The following is a 17,812-nucleotide window of genomic DNA, read 5'->3' on the forward strand; positions in this document are numbered from 1 at the left end:
AACACACGATGCCATTCTCACCAACATATAACACATGATACCATCTTCACCAACATATAACACATGATACCATCCTCACCAACACATGATGCCATCCTCACCAACATATAACACATGATACCATCTTCACCAACATATAACACATGATACCATCCTCACCAACATATAACACATGATACCATCTTCACCAACATATAACACATGATACCATCCTCACCAACACATGATGCCATCCTCACCAACATATAACACATGATACCATCCTCACCAACATATAACATGATGCCATCTTCACCAACATATAACACATGATACCATCCTCACCAACACATGATGCCATCCTCACCAACATATAACACATGATGCCATCCTCACCAACACATGATGCCATCCTCACCAACATATAACACATGATGCCATCCTCACCAACACATGATGCCATCCTCACCAACATATAACACATGATACCATCTTCACCAACATATAACACATGATACCATCCTCACCAACACATGATGCCATCCTCACCAACATATAACACATGATGCCATCCTCACCAACATATAACACATGATACCATCTTCACCAACATATAACACATGATGCCATCCTCACCAACACATGATGCCATCCTCACCAACATATAACACATGATGCCATCCTCACCAACACATGATGCCATCCTCACCAACATATAACACATGATGCCATCCTCACCAACATGATGCCATCCTCACAACATATAACACATACCATCTTCACCAACATATAACACATGATACCATCTTCACCAACATATAACACATGATGCCATCCTCACCAACATATAACACATGATGCCATCCTCACCAACACATGATGCCATCCTCACCAACATATAACACATGATACCATCTTCACCAACATATAACACATGATACCATCCTCACCAACATATAACACATGATGCCATCCTCACCAACATATAACACATGATGCCATCCTCACCAACATATAACACATGATGCCATCCTCACCAACACATGATGCCATCCTCACCAACATATAACACATGATGCCATCCTCACCAACATATAACACATGATGCCATCCTCACCAACACATGATGCCATCCTCACCAACATATAACACATGATGCCATCCTCACCAACATATAACACATGATGCCATCCTCACCAACACATGATGCCATCCTCACCAACATATAACACATGATGCCATCCTCACCAACATATAACACATGATGCCATCCTCACCAACATATAACACATGATGCCATCCTCACCAACACATGATGCCATCCTCACCAACATATAACACATGATGCCATCTTCACCAACATATAACACATGATGCCATCCTCACCAACACATGATGCCATCCTCACCAACATATAACACATGATGCCATCCTCACCAACACATGATGCCATCCTCACCAACACATGATGCCATCCTCACCAACACATGATGCCATCCTCACCAACATATGATGCCATCCTCACCAACACATGATGCCATCCTCACCAACATATAACACATGATGCCATCCTCACCAACATATAACACATGATGCCATCCTCACCAACATATAACACATGATGCCATCCTCACCAACACATGATGCTATCCTCACCAACATATAACACATGATGCCATCCTCACCAACACATGATGCCATCCTCACCAACATATAACACATGATGCCATCCTCACCAACACATGATGCCATCCTCACCAACATATAACACATGATGCCATCCTCACCAACATATAACACATGATGCCATCCTCACCAACATATAACACATGATGCCATCCTCACCAACACATGATGCCATCCTCACCAACACATGATGCCATCCTCACCAACATAGAACACATGATGCCATCCTCACATAGACATAATGCGCTGATTCAGCTAATGTGTTCAAAGGCTGCCTTCCTCTTTCCTCATCTCCTCAGAGAAACCTCCAGCTGGGCCTGTTGTTCACCATCAAAGTTTAGATCTGACGACACATCATTCACTGAGCATAGAGCATATTAAATGCAAAGTGTTCATTCATTACAATGATAAACACAATCTGAACGCTAGCACCTCCCATGTGTGGTGTTGTATTAATATGCTGTGTCAAAACTGAAATGGGGTCAAGTTCTGTATATAATGCAGAATGGACAATGTTTCAGTGGTGAGCATAGATGAACTCTCTCCTCTTGGTATTGAAGGCTCAGGTGGAGCGTGTTTAGTGTGAGTAATGTGGGGTTTTATATAAATTACACACACACACACACACACACACACACACACACACACACACACACACACACACACACACACACACACACACACACACACACACACACACACACACACACACACACACACACACACACACACACACACACACACACACACACACACACACACACACACACACACACACACACACACACACACACGTTTGGAGGCAGCACGTTTCACAGAGTCATGTGGCCAAAAGTCTGCCCACCTTTCATTTCTGCATGAAATGACTTCAGGTCAATTGATGACTGGATTTGTAGAGAATATTAACAACACTGGGATGCCTGCCTCCTGTTGTCTGTGATGGGATAGTGATACACCTTTCAATATGTAATACCTTGTTCTTTAGTGAAAAAAACAACCAACTGAAGAATAAGTTCATTTGATACAGTAAAAAATGTGTGCAGAATGTATCATGGTTGTAGGATAAGAGTTCCCTTAACAAAACAAAACAAACTTCCTTACATTCAGTTACAAATGAATGGCATAACAAGAGAGCGAGACAGAGTGAATGAGAGACAGAGCGAAAGAGAGAGAGAGAGAGAGAGACAGAGCGAAAGAGAGAGAGAGAGAGAGAGAGAGGGAGAGAGAGAGAGAGGTATATGTTAAATGTTTACTGTTAATTTTGATTGTTTTTTTCACTTTTGTATATTATCTACCTCACTTGCTTTGGCAATGTTAACACATGATTCATATACCATTAAAGCCCCTTGAATTGCTAGAGAGAGAGAGAGAGAGACAGAGAGAGAGAGAGAGAGACAGAGAGAGAGAGAGAGAGAGAGAGAGAGAGAGAGAGAGAGAGAGAGAGAGAGAGAAAGAGAGAGAGAGAGAGAGAGAGAGAGAGAGAGAATTGGTTCTCCTACTTTATAAGTGCTTTCCATTCCTAAGTAGGATTGTGATAACAACAGTTTGAAGCACAGAGAATTAAAATCACAAGGATGATCGAGCCCTCTCAAAACAATTTGGCTGGGGAACACAGGGTTATCTTTGCAAAATGGCTGTGAATGATAACATGGCTGTACATATCTCTATCTCCTGAACAGGACAGCCCCCCTTGCCCAGGAACATGCTTCATCAGGGTTTAAACAGGACAGCAGGGGGACAATCCTCAATTGGATCACACTGTTGGAAAAAAGATTGTCAGTAGTGTGTCATGAATACAGGAGATGAGTTCTGTTTTGTTGTTCTGATTGTGTGTATGAGTAGTGACTTGACTGACTGCAATGATGATCCCACTTTACCACAAGTGTCCTACTCGGCAGTGTTTACTTGGTAGTTACAGACAGGTACAGTGTCATTGTAGTGGAATTGCCGTTTCCTGGAGTCTATCCAATACTTCTTATGACCTTTCCTTGACAGCTTTGAAAAACAACAACATCAACATAAGTCAACTGATGAAGCTGATTTTGTTATGAATATGAAAACAAACTCTGTTTGGGCTCCAACAGTGAAGAACCCCTTAACCAGGCAGGTTAACGGAGTGTATAACACACCACACGTAGCAACACGGCAAATTGATGTGATGTTGGAAAGAGGTTATCAGAGAGCCATAAAGCAGCTGGACTCCTGGTGGCAGAACATCCATTGAGATGAACTATAACAACACTGTGGTGCCTGCCTCCTGTTGTCTGTGATTGGATAGTGACACACCTTTCAATATGTAATACCTTCTTTAGTGAAAAACCAACCAACTAAAGAAAACGCTTCATTTGTTACAGTTCTAAATCATGTGAAAGTTTTTGAAAATTTGGGAATTTAAAAAACAAAGAACCTATTGTCCTAATAGTCTACTGGGGATTATTTAGATCCACTTTTCTTTCCAAATGTGTGGTGAATCCTGACCATTAGGAGCTGTGGTGAATCCTGACCATTAGGAGCTGTGGTGAATCCTGACCATTAGGAGCTGTGGTGAATCCTGACCATTGGGAGCTGTGGTGAATCCTGACCATTAGGAGCTGTGGTGAATCCTGACCATTAGGAGCTGTGGTGAATCCTGACCATTAGGAGCTGTGGTGAATCCTGACCATTAGGAGCTGTGGTGAATCCTGACCATTAGGAGCTGTGGTGAATCCTGACCATTAGGAGCTGTGGTGAATCCTGACCATTAGGAGCTGTGGTGAATCCTGACCATTAGGAGCTGTGGTGAATCCTGACCATTAGGAGCTGTGGTGAATCCTGACCATTAGGAGCTGTGGTGAATCCTGACCATTAGGAGCTGTGGTGAATCCTGACCATTAGGAGCTGTGGTGAATCCTGACTGGAGCTGTGTGAATCCTGACCATTAGGAGCTGTGGTGAATCCTGATTAGGAGCTGTGGTGAATCCTGACCATTAGGAGCTGTGGTGAATCCTGACCATTAGGAGCTGTGGTGAATCCTGACCATTAGGAGCTGTGGTGAATCCTGACCATTGGAGCTGTGGTGAATCCTGACCATTAGGAGCTGTGGTGAATCCTGACCATTGAGCTGTGGTGAATCCTGACCATTAGGAGCTGTGGTGAATCTGACCATTAGCTGTGGTGAATCCTGACCATTAGGAGCTGTGGTGAATCCTGACCATTAGGAGCTGTGGTGAATCCTGACCATTAGGAGCTGTGGTGAATCCTGACCATTAGGAGCTGTGGTGAATCCTGACCATTAGGAGCTGTGGTGAATCCTGACCATTAGGAGCTGTGGTGAATCCTGACCATTAGGAGCTGTGGTGAATCCTTAGACCACCATTAGGAGCTGTGGTGAATCCTGACCATTAGGAGCTGTGGTGAATCCTGACCATTAGGAGCTGTGGTGAATCCTGACCATTAGGAGCTGTGGTGAATCCTGACCATTAGGAGCTGTGGTGAATCCTGACCATTAGGAGCTGTGGTGAATCTGACCATTAGGAGCTGTGGTGAATCCTGACCATTAGGAGCTGTGGTGAATCCTGACCATTAGGAGCTGTGGTGAATCCTGACCATTAGGAGCTGTGGTGAATCCTGACCATTAGGAGCTGACCATTAGGTGTGGTGAATCCTGACCATTAGCTGTGGTGAATCCTGACCATTAGGAGCTGGTGAATCCTGACCATTAGGAGCTGTGGTGAATCCTGACCATTAGGAAGGAGCTGTGGTGAATCCTGACCATTAGGAACTGTGGTGAATCCTGACCATTAGGAACTGTGGTGAATCCTGAATCCTGACCATTAGGAGCTGTGAATCCTGACCATTGGGAACTGTGGTGAATCCTGACCATTAGGAGCTGTGGTGAATCCTGACCATTAGGAACTGTGGTGAATCCTGACCATTAGGAGCTGTGGTGAATCCTGACCATTAGGAGCTGTGGTGAGACCATTAGGAGCTGTGGTGAATCCTGACCATTAGGAGCTTCATGAATCCTGACCATTAGGAGCTGGGAATTAAGACTATAATCCTGAGTTAGCGTTTTCTTAAGACTATATGAGTGCGTTTTCTCACTAGAATGTCAAGAGGGTATGGTTACCATGTTAATGTCTATATAAACTCAACTACACCTCTATTGAGTTGATACAACTCTGGGTCTGCTCCCCAAATGAAACCCTATTCCCTATTTAGTGCACTACCTTTGACCAGGGTCCATAGGGTTCTGGTAGTGCACTATATAGTCAATAGTGTTCCATTTACGACACATCCTGGGTTTCAGTTGGTGCGAGGGATTTGACAAATGCCCATGTTGGTATGAAGAACTATTATTTGATTATCAAGAAGATTTCTTCGGAGTGCAGCCTGTCTGTGACAGAGTGATAGCAACAGACAAGGGCTTAGTGGAACATGAGTCCCGCCAACACGCATCAGGAGAACAAGATATACAGAACCTGCACCTGGGTACATAATCACAGTACAAAGACAACTCTCTCTATACATCTGGTACTAAGAATAACAAAGAAATGTCTTTATGTTTCTCTCCACTCTGCCTATGAACCTTTAAGATGAGGGGATCCTCCATCATGCAGGTCTAATCACACCCCTCAAGTAAAAGAGACAACTCTCCCATGGACATGCAGCATAACAGATTCTCCCTAGCAGTGTATATTTATTTACTAGCCAGAAGCAGGGCTCTGTGTACTATAGTCTAAGAATGAGGTTCCCTGGTGAAATGTTCTCCAGATATGAACCAGAAGTACTAAACTGTGTGGGTGATCACTGGTAGGCTTCTCTGCGCCTTTCGCATGGAGCAAAGTTTCAATCCATATTTATTTATCTCCTTCTGTTTTTATGTCCATGGGCGAAAGCCAGCTCACCTCCTTCCTCCCCTCACCTCACCTCCTCCCCCTTCCTCACCCCCTCCTCCCCCAGGTACAAGACAGTTCACTCCCATTAGCATTACAACATGGCCTCTCTTCACCACCGAGCACTGCTACGCTGACTCCTCACAGATGGCATATTGACATCAGGATAGGAATTCAGATGTTCCACAGTACAAATCTGCATATTTCAGTGTCATATTATACGCTATATGAACACTGAATACTTGTAATTCAAGGTAATGCATAAGTTAATGGAAGAGAGAGAGAAAACTGGACTGGGATACCTTTGATGCTCACTTTTCAAGGGTACTGCTCTGTATATCTCACAACTACTCTATTGGAATGTAGATGTGCATTACTTTCTATTCAAGTGCAAAAACTGAGTTTTCCTGACTTATTTTAAACTGAGGCACTAGTATGGGACTTAATTGCGGCTTGGAATTAAAACTTGGATCAGTATGCATTTCAGCGGATAATAAGTGCATTTGATTGGAGAACAGTTCTGCGAGTAATAAGAGAGTAATAAGAGAGTAATAAGAGAGTAATAAGAGAGAGTAATCACGGCCTTGAATACATTATATTGACTACCTACCTCCAGATCCATAGGACATTGGGAGTTAGTGAGGTAGCGAATGGAGAGCTTAGCCAGTGACTAAAACGGGTCCCAGAGAAGGATGCTGTCAGAAATGAACAAGGAATGATTGTCTCTCTCGACGTGGTCTACAGGAAGTAATTCGAATACTGCCACCTCCAGAACGAGCGGCAACCTTGATAAAGGTGAGCAAACAAGACTGTATAAAATAAACAAAACAAATAGAGAGCTATATTGTACGCTCAAACAAATGGGAAAATTCTATTATTTTATACTATTACAATTTGCTCTGAGAAAAATATTTTGAAAAACAATCTAAAAAAAGATACGTGTCAGAATTATTGGCTCATTTAAGATGATTATAAATCAAATCAAACAATATAAATGCTTCATGAATTAAAATTAAGCTTTTTTTCAGTTTATCTCAGTTTTAAGAAATGTATTGTGGTCTTCCATGGCTTCCTGTTTCACTGGGGTCTTTTTTTGCTCATCTTTATCAAGGGTGCCAATCATTTTGTAGTTATTCTCTTCTAGCACAAAGAGGTACTTTACCTGAGCCGCCGGACGTCGAATGAGCAGAAACAAATAAAGGTCTCTCTCCTTCATCACAGATGGGTATTGCACATAACGCATGTCAAGGTCTGTCTGGGGAGGCAGAATAAAACTGATTCATGCTACCGGGAAGAGAGGGAGCAACGACAAGCTGATTCATGCTAACAGGATGAAGGCCTCCTAAAAACTGGAAGACAACAGCATTTTGTCTCTTTACAAAATGCACGGCAGAGTTTTCTGCCAGGCCCGAGGATAAAGCTTAAATACTGAGTGGCACTAACAGATTAATCACTGGGAATTGGCCGAGTACAATATGCACTTAAGATTCAGTTTGGGGGGAACACTTTAGGCTGAGCAGAATGGGAAAGAAATCACAATTGAATTGATCTCTCCAAATATTCACCCACTGAGTATTATGTGGGTGAAGATGGAGAGATATTTGAGAGAGATATTTCAAGGTCTTAACCCAGATAGAGGTTTTAAGCTGCTGCTTTGCTGACAGTGAAGACTGTAAAATCATTTTTCTGAGCCTTCCTTCCTCGTGTGTGGGAGGAGATATGACCTTCCTCGTGTGTGGGCGGAGATATGACCTTCCTCGTGTGTGGGCGGAGATATGACCTTCCTCGTGTGTGGGCGGAGATATGACCTTCCTCGTGTGTGGGAGGAGATATGACCTTCCTCGTGTGTGGGAGGAGATATGACCTTCCTCATGTGTGGGAGGAGATATGACCTTCCTCATGTGTGGGAGGAGATATGACCTTCCTCGTGTGTGGGCGGAGATATGACCTTCCTCGTGTGTGGGCGGAGATATGACCTTCCTCGTGTGTGGGCGGAGATATGACCTTCCTCGTGTGTGGGAGGAGATATGACCTTACTCGTGTGTGGGCGGAGATATGATCTTCCTCGTGTGTGGGAGGAGATATGATCTTCCTCGTGTGTGGGAGGAGATATGATCTTCCTCGTGTGTGGGAGGAGATATGACCTTCCTCATGTGTGGGAGGAGATATGACCTTCCTCGTGTGTGGGAGGAGATATGACCTTCCTCGTGTGTGGGCGGAGATATGACCTTCCTCGTGTGTGGGCGGAGATATGACCTTCCTCGTGTGTGGGAGGAGATATGACCTTCCTCGTGTGTGGGCGGAGATATGACCTTCCTCGTGTGTGGGAGGAGATATGACCTTCCTCGTGTGTGGGAGGAGATATGACCTTCCTCATGTGTGGGAGGAGATATGACCTTCCTCGTGTGTGGGAGGAGATATGACCTTCCTCGTGTGTGGGAGGAGATATGACCTTCCTCGTGTGTGGGCGGATATATGACCTTCCTCGTGTGTGGGCGGAGATATGACCTTCCTCGTGTGTGGGAGGAGATATGACCTTCCTCGTGTGTGAGAGGAGATATGACCTTCCTCGTGTGTGGGCAGAGATATGACCTTCCTCGTGTGTGGGAGGAGATATGACCTTCCTCGTGTGTGGGAGGAGATATGACCTTCCTCGTGTGTGGGAGGAGATATGACCTTCCTCGTGTGTGGGAGGAGATATGACCTTCCTCGTGTGTGGGCGGAGATATGACCTTCCTCGTGTGTGGGCGGAGATATGACCTTCCTCGTGTGTGGGAGGAGATATGACCTTCCTCGTGTGTGGGCGGAGATATGACCTTCCTCGTGTGTGGGAGGAGATATGACCTTCCTCGTGTGTGGGAGGAGATATGACCTTCCTCATGTGTGGGAGGAGATATGACCTTCCTCATGTGTGGGAGGAGATATGACCTTCCTCGTGTGTGGGAGGAGATATGACCTTCCTCGTGTGTGGGAGGAGATATGACCTTCCTCGTGTGTGGGAGGAGATATGACCTTCCTCGTGTGTGGGAGGAGATATGACCTTCCTCGTGTGTGGGAGGAGATATGACCTTCCTCGTGTGTGGGCGGAGATATGACCTTCCTCGTGTGTGGGAGGAGATATGACTTTCCTCGTGTGTGGGAGGAGATATGACCTTCCTCGTGTGTGGGAGGAGATATGACCTTCCTCGTGTGTGGGAGGAGATATGACCTTCCTCGTGTGTGGGAGGAGATATGCCCTTCCTCGTGTGTGGGAGGAGATATGACCTTCCTCGTGTGTGGGAGGAGATATGACCTTCCTCGTGTGTGGGAGGAGATATGACCTTCCTCATGTGTGGGAGGAGATATGACCTTCCTCGTGTGTGGGCGGAGATATGACCTTCCTCGTGTGTGGGAGGAGATGTGACCTTCCTCGTGTGTGGGAGGAGATGTGACAGAGCAAAGGATCTTCACATTGCTGTCATGTGTCAGTTGTTAAAATGATTGTCCTTTAGTGTCCCTCATCTCCTGTCCTGAGATAATCCTTCAAACAGTGACTCACATCTCTTATAACATGCTATAAGTCTTTACAATGGCTTATAATAAACATAATACTATATTACGTTTCTCTGTGCAGAAAATGTTCAACTGACTCAAAATAGCAACTATTTAGATAAGATCATTATGGGATGATAATATGACAATTTAAAAGGGTTTGTCATATATGCTTATGTAAAGTGTTACAAAGCCTTATAAATGCTACATAATGCTTAGTAATACGTTTCAACATTAAGTAAAGTGTTGTCATGTCATACAATGTCTAGGGCAAGTGGCATTTTACTGAATCGTAAAAAAAAAGACTGGATAGCTAGCCATGCCACTAGTTGTTGAAAGCTATGCTTTGACCACAATGTAACTGACAGAACTGGATAAAGTGGTGTTATGTACCCTGTTGGAACACTTGAGCGCAGAGACCAGCCAGGCGATTCAAGGTCGAAGCTAGATGATGTTACAGCAAAGCTGGTGACCACCTACAGCAGAGCACAGCTTTCCTCTCATTGACAGAGGCTGGGGTGAGAATGTGTGTTCGCCTTGAGTGAGAAAGGGGCATCTAAGCCAAGATGTGGAGGGCAAATGAAGAAAGAGAGAGAGGGAACCAATTCAACCTGAGAGAGTGGAAGCGAGAGAGAGCCAGCCGCACCAGAAGCTTCAACACAGTGATTTATAGTCCAGTGCCTTGGTACGTCAGAGAGAAGATATATTGTACAATGTCAGAGTAATGTGGATAACCTTAGCTAGTGTAACCACATTTGATTTAGTCGAGATAAACACAAGATGGATATCTTCCACTGCAAGGGCTGAGGCTTGATGTTAACGATGACTGCAATATGTTGTCGGGACATTTCTACCTATAACCCTGACATCCAACACAGATCTGTGAAATCGCATGATAAATCATACTGGAGAAGTCCAATGTCCTGACTGCATTAAAGGGAAAATCCATTAAAAACTATAAACTACAGTATATAGTTATTCATTAGTCCACTGTTGATACAGTCCCAAAATGTTTTGCATTTCAGCAGTTTTCATTTACATTTACATTCAATATATTGGACTATCAAGAAGCAAAATGTCACCGACCACAAGGTGCCAGAGCACTTTCCCTCACCATGGTTTGACTGAGCGATATAGGATATGTAAACTGGACCGATGTCTTAGTCATGACCATTACAGGACACCAGTATGATATAGTAGAGAACAATATGGAGGTCCTAAGATGTTTGGCTAACATTTGCCTAAAGGGCTCCAAAACAGCCTAAGAGAAGAAGTATCCACTCGTTGTTGGAGGACACAACCAAGGGGAATGATTCCGTTGACTGGGTTGTGCTTCCAAAAGACACACATCTGGATTCTCTCCCTCATTTAATATAATGGGAATAAAAAGGTCAAAGTCATACTGAGCATCTGCCTGTCATGTTCTCTTTCATGAACACTTTGGGTTGAATAACAATTAGCTGATGTGGTTTCAAGCGCCTCTAACAATTAAAGTCAAACTATATTACTTTTCATGCACAAAAAGCTGGCTATAGTCCAGTTACTCATTTAAAAAGCATTTGGAAAGCTATTATATTTCTAGGACAATTGGCATGGTACTTCAGTTACATAGGAAGGTAGCCTACACATAGTTGTGGCTAAATCACTTTACTTCAGTGTCCATTTTCATGTTCTGGAAATGTGGTTGGCGAGGGAACTGAGTAAGTAGGTTCTAACATATTGTAATACAGACCGCATGTTCCTTTCCTACAGTACATGCGTTCTACTTGTTGAGCCGTGATATAAAGGAGGAACAGACAGACTTGTAACCTACATTGATTTTATGGCAGTGCTCCCAGAGTCTCAACAGAAGGTGGGTGGAACTAAGTCTTTAAATATTACATGTGTTTCATGGACACAGCCCACATACCGTACTTCAGATATCGCCTCCCTCTTTTGAACCTCAATACCCTGGAACTCATCGCTTTCTATTAAGGGAAAGGAGATTGAAATAAGGCATTTCAGGTTGCCAAATATTACAACTGTAAGCGATAGTGTTTGCCAAACGATGACAGCAATACAAATGTGATTTAACAAGAGATGAAAAGATAGGGTTTGAGCTGGTGGATCCCCACTATTCAGGATAGTGAAATGTTCCCCCATCAAGTCACAGAAAGGAGCTGGCTTCGGGCCAATGGAGCACTTTCCCTCACCATGGTAATGAATTACATTGTTAGGCAGGGTTTGCACACCCCGAGGACAGCCCTCAACTGGACACACTGTGGGTTATTGAAGCTGCGAGGTCCCCACAAGTCCTCTAAAGCACTCTTTTACGGGACTTCTGCACACATACAGGAAAGAGAGGGCTGGCTGAGAGCAGTGGAACGCTACTGCCAAAATGTACTGTCTTGAATCTATACAGTGTACAGTCTGGTTTAATCATATTTAGCTTTTTAAAGATGTATGGAATCAAAATCTTTATATACTGCTATGCATACCTTTTCTATTCACATACTGTCCATCTGTCTATACACACCATTCAAATACAAACACATTATTTATATTCTGGACTCAGGTATGGAAGTGAATTTTCTGTAATTCAATTTTGCTATGGGGGTTTCTACTGTGTATTAATATACTGTATTCTCCACATAGCTCATTCTAATAGTTCTACTACTGTGTATTAATATACTGTATTCTCCACATAGCTCATTCTAATAGTTCTACTACTGTGTATTTATATACTGTATTCTCCACATAGCTCATTCTAATAGTTCTACTACTGTGTAATAATATACTGTATTCTCCACATAGCTCATTCTAATAGTTCTACACTGTGTATTAATATACTGTATTCTCCACATAGCTCATTCTAATAGTTCTACACTGTGTATTAATATACTGTATTCTCCACATAGCTCATTCTAATAGTTCTACTACTGTGTAATAATATACTGTATTCTCCACATAGCTCATTCTAATAGTTCTACTACTGTGTAATAATATACTGTATTCTCCACATAGCTCATTCTAATAGTTCTACACTGTGTATTAATATACTGTATTCTCCACATAGCTACATAGCTCATTCTAATAGTTCTACACTGTGTATTAATATACTGTATTCTCCACATAGCTCATTCTAATAGTTCTACACTGTGTATTAATATACTGTATTCTCCACATAGCTCATTCTAATAGTTCTACTACTGTGTAATAATATACTGTATTCTCCACATAGCTCATTCTAATAGTTCTACTACTGTGTAATAATATACTGTATTCTCCACATAGCTCATTCTAATAGTTCTACTACTGTGTATTTATATACTGTATTCTCCACATAGCTCATTCTAATAGTTCTACTACTGTGTAATAATATACTGTATTCTCCACATAGCTCATTCTAATAGTTCTACTACTGTGCAATGCATTTAAGTTTTGGATGGTGTGTGTATTGTTATGTATTGCTAGGTATCACTGCACAATTGGAGCGATAAACACAAGCATTTCGGTGCACCTGCGATAACATCTGCAAATGTGTGTATGCGACCAATAAACTATGATGTGGATTTGATATTGCCATTCCATCATATGCAGTACGGCTTATCCCGACTCTCTACTAGATCAGTTGTGAAGACAGGCAGTGGATCTGTCATGTGATAATGAGTGGAATAGGGACACCTTTAATCTAGATCGACATTAAACTAGATGGTTTTACTTTGTTAAGCATGGAATTATTACAAAGCAAAGCCTACTCATTTCTGAATCATTATCTACTCAAGTGTTGTGCAGTTCAATGTTATGAAAAATCATTAAGAGCTTTCTTCCTTCAGTAGATGAAAAATCCAGTGAATCAATCTCTCCTGCTTCAGAGGTTAGTTATAGGCTGTTGAGGTGAGGAAATTGTGTGTTTCTAAATCTTTCATCATTGGTTTGAAATATATGTCAAGGAGGAATGAAACACTTTGAACCCTCCTTCAAAGGTGCTAATGTTATAATACTTCCTCCTACTCCTCACAACGCACCCAAGTCACCTTGGCTCACATAAATACCAGGCTGTTTTAGCAGATTCAATATGATCCCATTACACTAGTTAAAACGTTTCTACAGTCTAATCTACAACTCAGTTGGCCTGGTTCTGTCAACCAGGTTACAAACAGACAGAAATGGCACTATTAAACATTTGGAAAGGCAAGTAGGCTTTTTGACATAATCGAGTTTTAAGCACAATGCCTTGCTACAGGTAAAGTGGTCACTGCATGAGCTATTGTAATAGAAACAATGTGACACAGTTTTAAAGACCACCACATCCAAATCCCAACATTTTTAACATTCATATTCCTCTCTCCCTCACCCATATTTAGACTATAATTTTTTTCATTTACATTTCATAAAAACCTGAACCAAAAGGCTGTCAGATGTAATAATCAACTAGGTCAGGCTGAAAAATGACTAAATAACTGATAAATATTTCTGCTGAACATGGAATACCCCTGCTGATGGTGGAACGTGGTTGTGGGTTGGGAATATGACATCAAAGACTACAGAGCGAATGGCAGAGAGACTACAGATCCCAGGAGACAGATCACAGAGGGGGGGGGAAAGGAAGGTGGAAAAGATGAAGGAGGAACAGGGATGCAAAGCCTTACACAACACAATTGATCTGGATGGAGATGAATTATACATGTCTCACATGCCAGAGATATGTCTTGAAGTATCTTCTCTGACATTTTCAACCTCTCCCTGTCCGAGTCTGTAATACCAACATGTTTTAAGAAGACCACCATAGTTCCAGTGCCCAAGAAAACTAAGGTAACCTGCCTAAATGACTACCGACTCATAGCACTCACATCTGTAGCCATGAAGTGCTTTGAAAGGCTGGTCGTAGCTCACATCAACACCATGATCCCAGAAACCCTAGACCAACTCCAATTTGCATACCTCCCTAAGAGAGCCACAGCTGATGCAGTCTCTATTGCACTCCACACTTCCCTTTCCCACCTGGACAAAAGGAACACCTATCTGAGAATGCTATTCATTGACTACAGCTCAGCATTCAACACCATAGTGCCCTCAAAGCTCATCAAAAAGCTAAGGACCCTGGGACTAAACACCTCCCTCTGGAACGCATCTGCCATGCTGATCCTCAACACAGTGGCCCCTCAGGGGTGCGTGCTCAGTCCCCTCCTATACTCCCTGTTCACTCATGACTGCATGGCCAGGCACGACTCCAACACTATCATTAAGATGGCCGATGACACAACAGTGGGAGGTCTGATCACCGAAAACGACGAGACAGCCTATAGGGAGGAGGTCAGAGACCTGGTCATGTGGTGCCAGGACAACAACCTCTCCCTCAATGTGATCAAGATAAAGGAGATGATTGTGGACTACAGGAAAAGGAGGACCGAGCACGCCCCCATACTCATCGATGGGGCTGTCGTGGAGCAGGTTGAGAGCTTCAAGTTCCTTGGTGTCCACATCACCAACAAACTAACATGGTCCAAGCACACCAAGACAGTCGTGAAGAGGGCACGACAAAACCTATTCTCACTCGGGAAACTGAAAAGATTTGGCATGGGTCCTCAGATCCTCAAAAGGTTTACAGCTGCACCATCGAGAGCATCTTGACTGGATTCATCACTGCCTGGTATGGCAACTGCTCAGCCTCTGACCGCAAGGTACTACTGAGGGTAGTGCGAACGGCCCAGTACATCACTGGGGCCAAGCTTCCTGCCATCCAGGACCTCTATATCAGGCGGTGTCAGAGGAAGGCCTTAAAAATTGTAAAAGACTCCAGCCATCCTAGTCATAGACTGTCCCTCTCTGCTACCCCACGGCAAGCGGTACCGGAGCGCCATGTCTAGGTCCAAGAGGCTTCTAAACAGCTTCTACCCCCAAGCCATAAGACTCCTGAACATCTAATCAAATGGCTACCCAGAATATTTGCTTTGCCCCCAACCCCCTATTTTACGCCGCTGCTACTCTCTGTTATTATCTATGAATATTCACTTTAATAACTCTACCTACAATCGTGGCCAAAAGTTTTGAGAATGACACAAATATTCATTTTCACAAAGTCTGCTGCCTCAGTTTGTATGATGGCAATTTCATATACTCCAGAATGTTATGAAGAGTGATCAGATGAATTGCAATTAATTGCAAAGTCCCTCTTTGCCATGCAAATGAACTGAATCACCCAAAAACATTTCCACTGCATTTCAGTCCTGCCACAAAAGGACCAGCTGACATCATGTCAGTGATTCTCTCGTTAACACAGGTGTGATTGTTGACGAGGACCAGGCTGGAGATCACTCTGTCATGTTGATTGAGTTAGAATAACAGACTGGAAGATTCCAAAGGAGGGTGGTGCTTGGAATCATTGTTCTTCCTCTGTCAACCAGGGTTACCTGCAAGGAAACCCGTGCAGTCATCATTGCTTTGCACAAACAGGGCTTTACAAGCAAGGATATTGCTGCCAGTAAGATTGCACCTAATTCAACCATTTATCGGATCATCAAGAACTTCAAGGAGAGTGGTTCAATCGTTGTGAAGAAGGCTTCAGGGCGCCCAAGAAAGTCCAGCAAGCACCAGGACTGTCTCCTAAAGTTGATTCAGCTGCGGGATCGGGGCACCACCAGTGCAGAGCTTGCTCAGGAATGGCAGCAGGCAGGTGTGAGTGCATCTGCACGCAGAGTGAGGAGAAGATTTTTGGAGGTTGGCCTGGTGTCAAGAAGGGCAGCGGAGGGCAGCCACTTCTCTCCAGGAAAAACATCAGGGACAGACTAATATTCTGCAAAAGGTACAGGGATTGGACTGCTGAGGACTGGGGTGAAGTCATTTTCTCTGATGAATCCCCTTTCCGATTGTTTGGGGCATTTGGAAAGAAAGCTTGTCCGGAGAAGACAAGGTGAGCGCTACCATCAGTCCTGTGTCATGACAACAGTAAAGCATCCTGAGATCATTCATGTGTGGGGTTGCTTCTCAGCCAAAGACCACAGCCATGAATAAATAATGGTACAAACACATCATCCGAGAGCAACTTCTCCCAACCATCCAGGAACAGTTTGGTGATGACCAATGCCTTTTCCAGCATGATAGAGCACCTTCGCCATAAGGCCCAAATGATAACTAAGTGGCTTGGGGAACAAAACATCAATATTTTGGGCCCATGGCCAGGAAACTCCCCAGACCTTAATCCCATTGAGAACTTGTGGTCAATCCTCAAGAGGCGGGTGAACAATCAAAAACCCACAAATTCTGACAAACTCCAAGCATTGATTATGCAAGAATGGGCTGCCATCAGTCAGGATGTGGCCCAGAAGTTAATTGACAGCATGTCAGGGCGGATTGCAGAGGTCTTGAAAAAGAATGGTCAACACTGCAAATATTGACTCTTTGCATCAACTTCATGTAATTGTCAATAAAAGCCTTTCACACTTGAAATGCTTGCAATTATACTTCAGTATTCCATAGTAACATCTGACAAAAATATCTAAAGACACTGAAGCAGCAAACTTTTTGGATTCCCCAAACTTTTGGCCACGGCTGTACATGTACATATTACCTCAATTACCTCGCCCCCGCACATTGACTCTGTACCGGTACCCTCTGTATATAGTCTCGCTATTGTTATTTTACTGCTGCTTTAATTATTCATTATTATTATTTTATTTTTACTTGTCAATTAATCAGCATGTGTTGTTTAATATTCCCTTCCCACAGGGACCTAACTAACTTTAGAATATCCAAATTACTTT

Source organism: Oncorhynchus gorbuscha, linkage group LG21 (assembly GCF_021184085.1).
Source record: "Oncorhynchus gorbuscha isolate QuinsamMale2020 ecotype Even-year linkage group LG21, OgorEven_v1.0, whole genome shotgun sequence".
Lineage (NCBI taxonomy): Eukaryota > Metazoa > Chordata > Actinopteri > Salmoniformes > Salmonidae > Oncorhynchus > Oncorhynchus gorbuscha.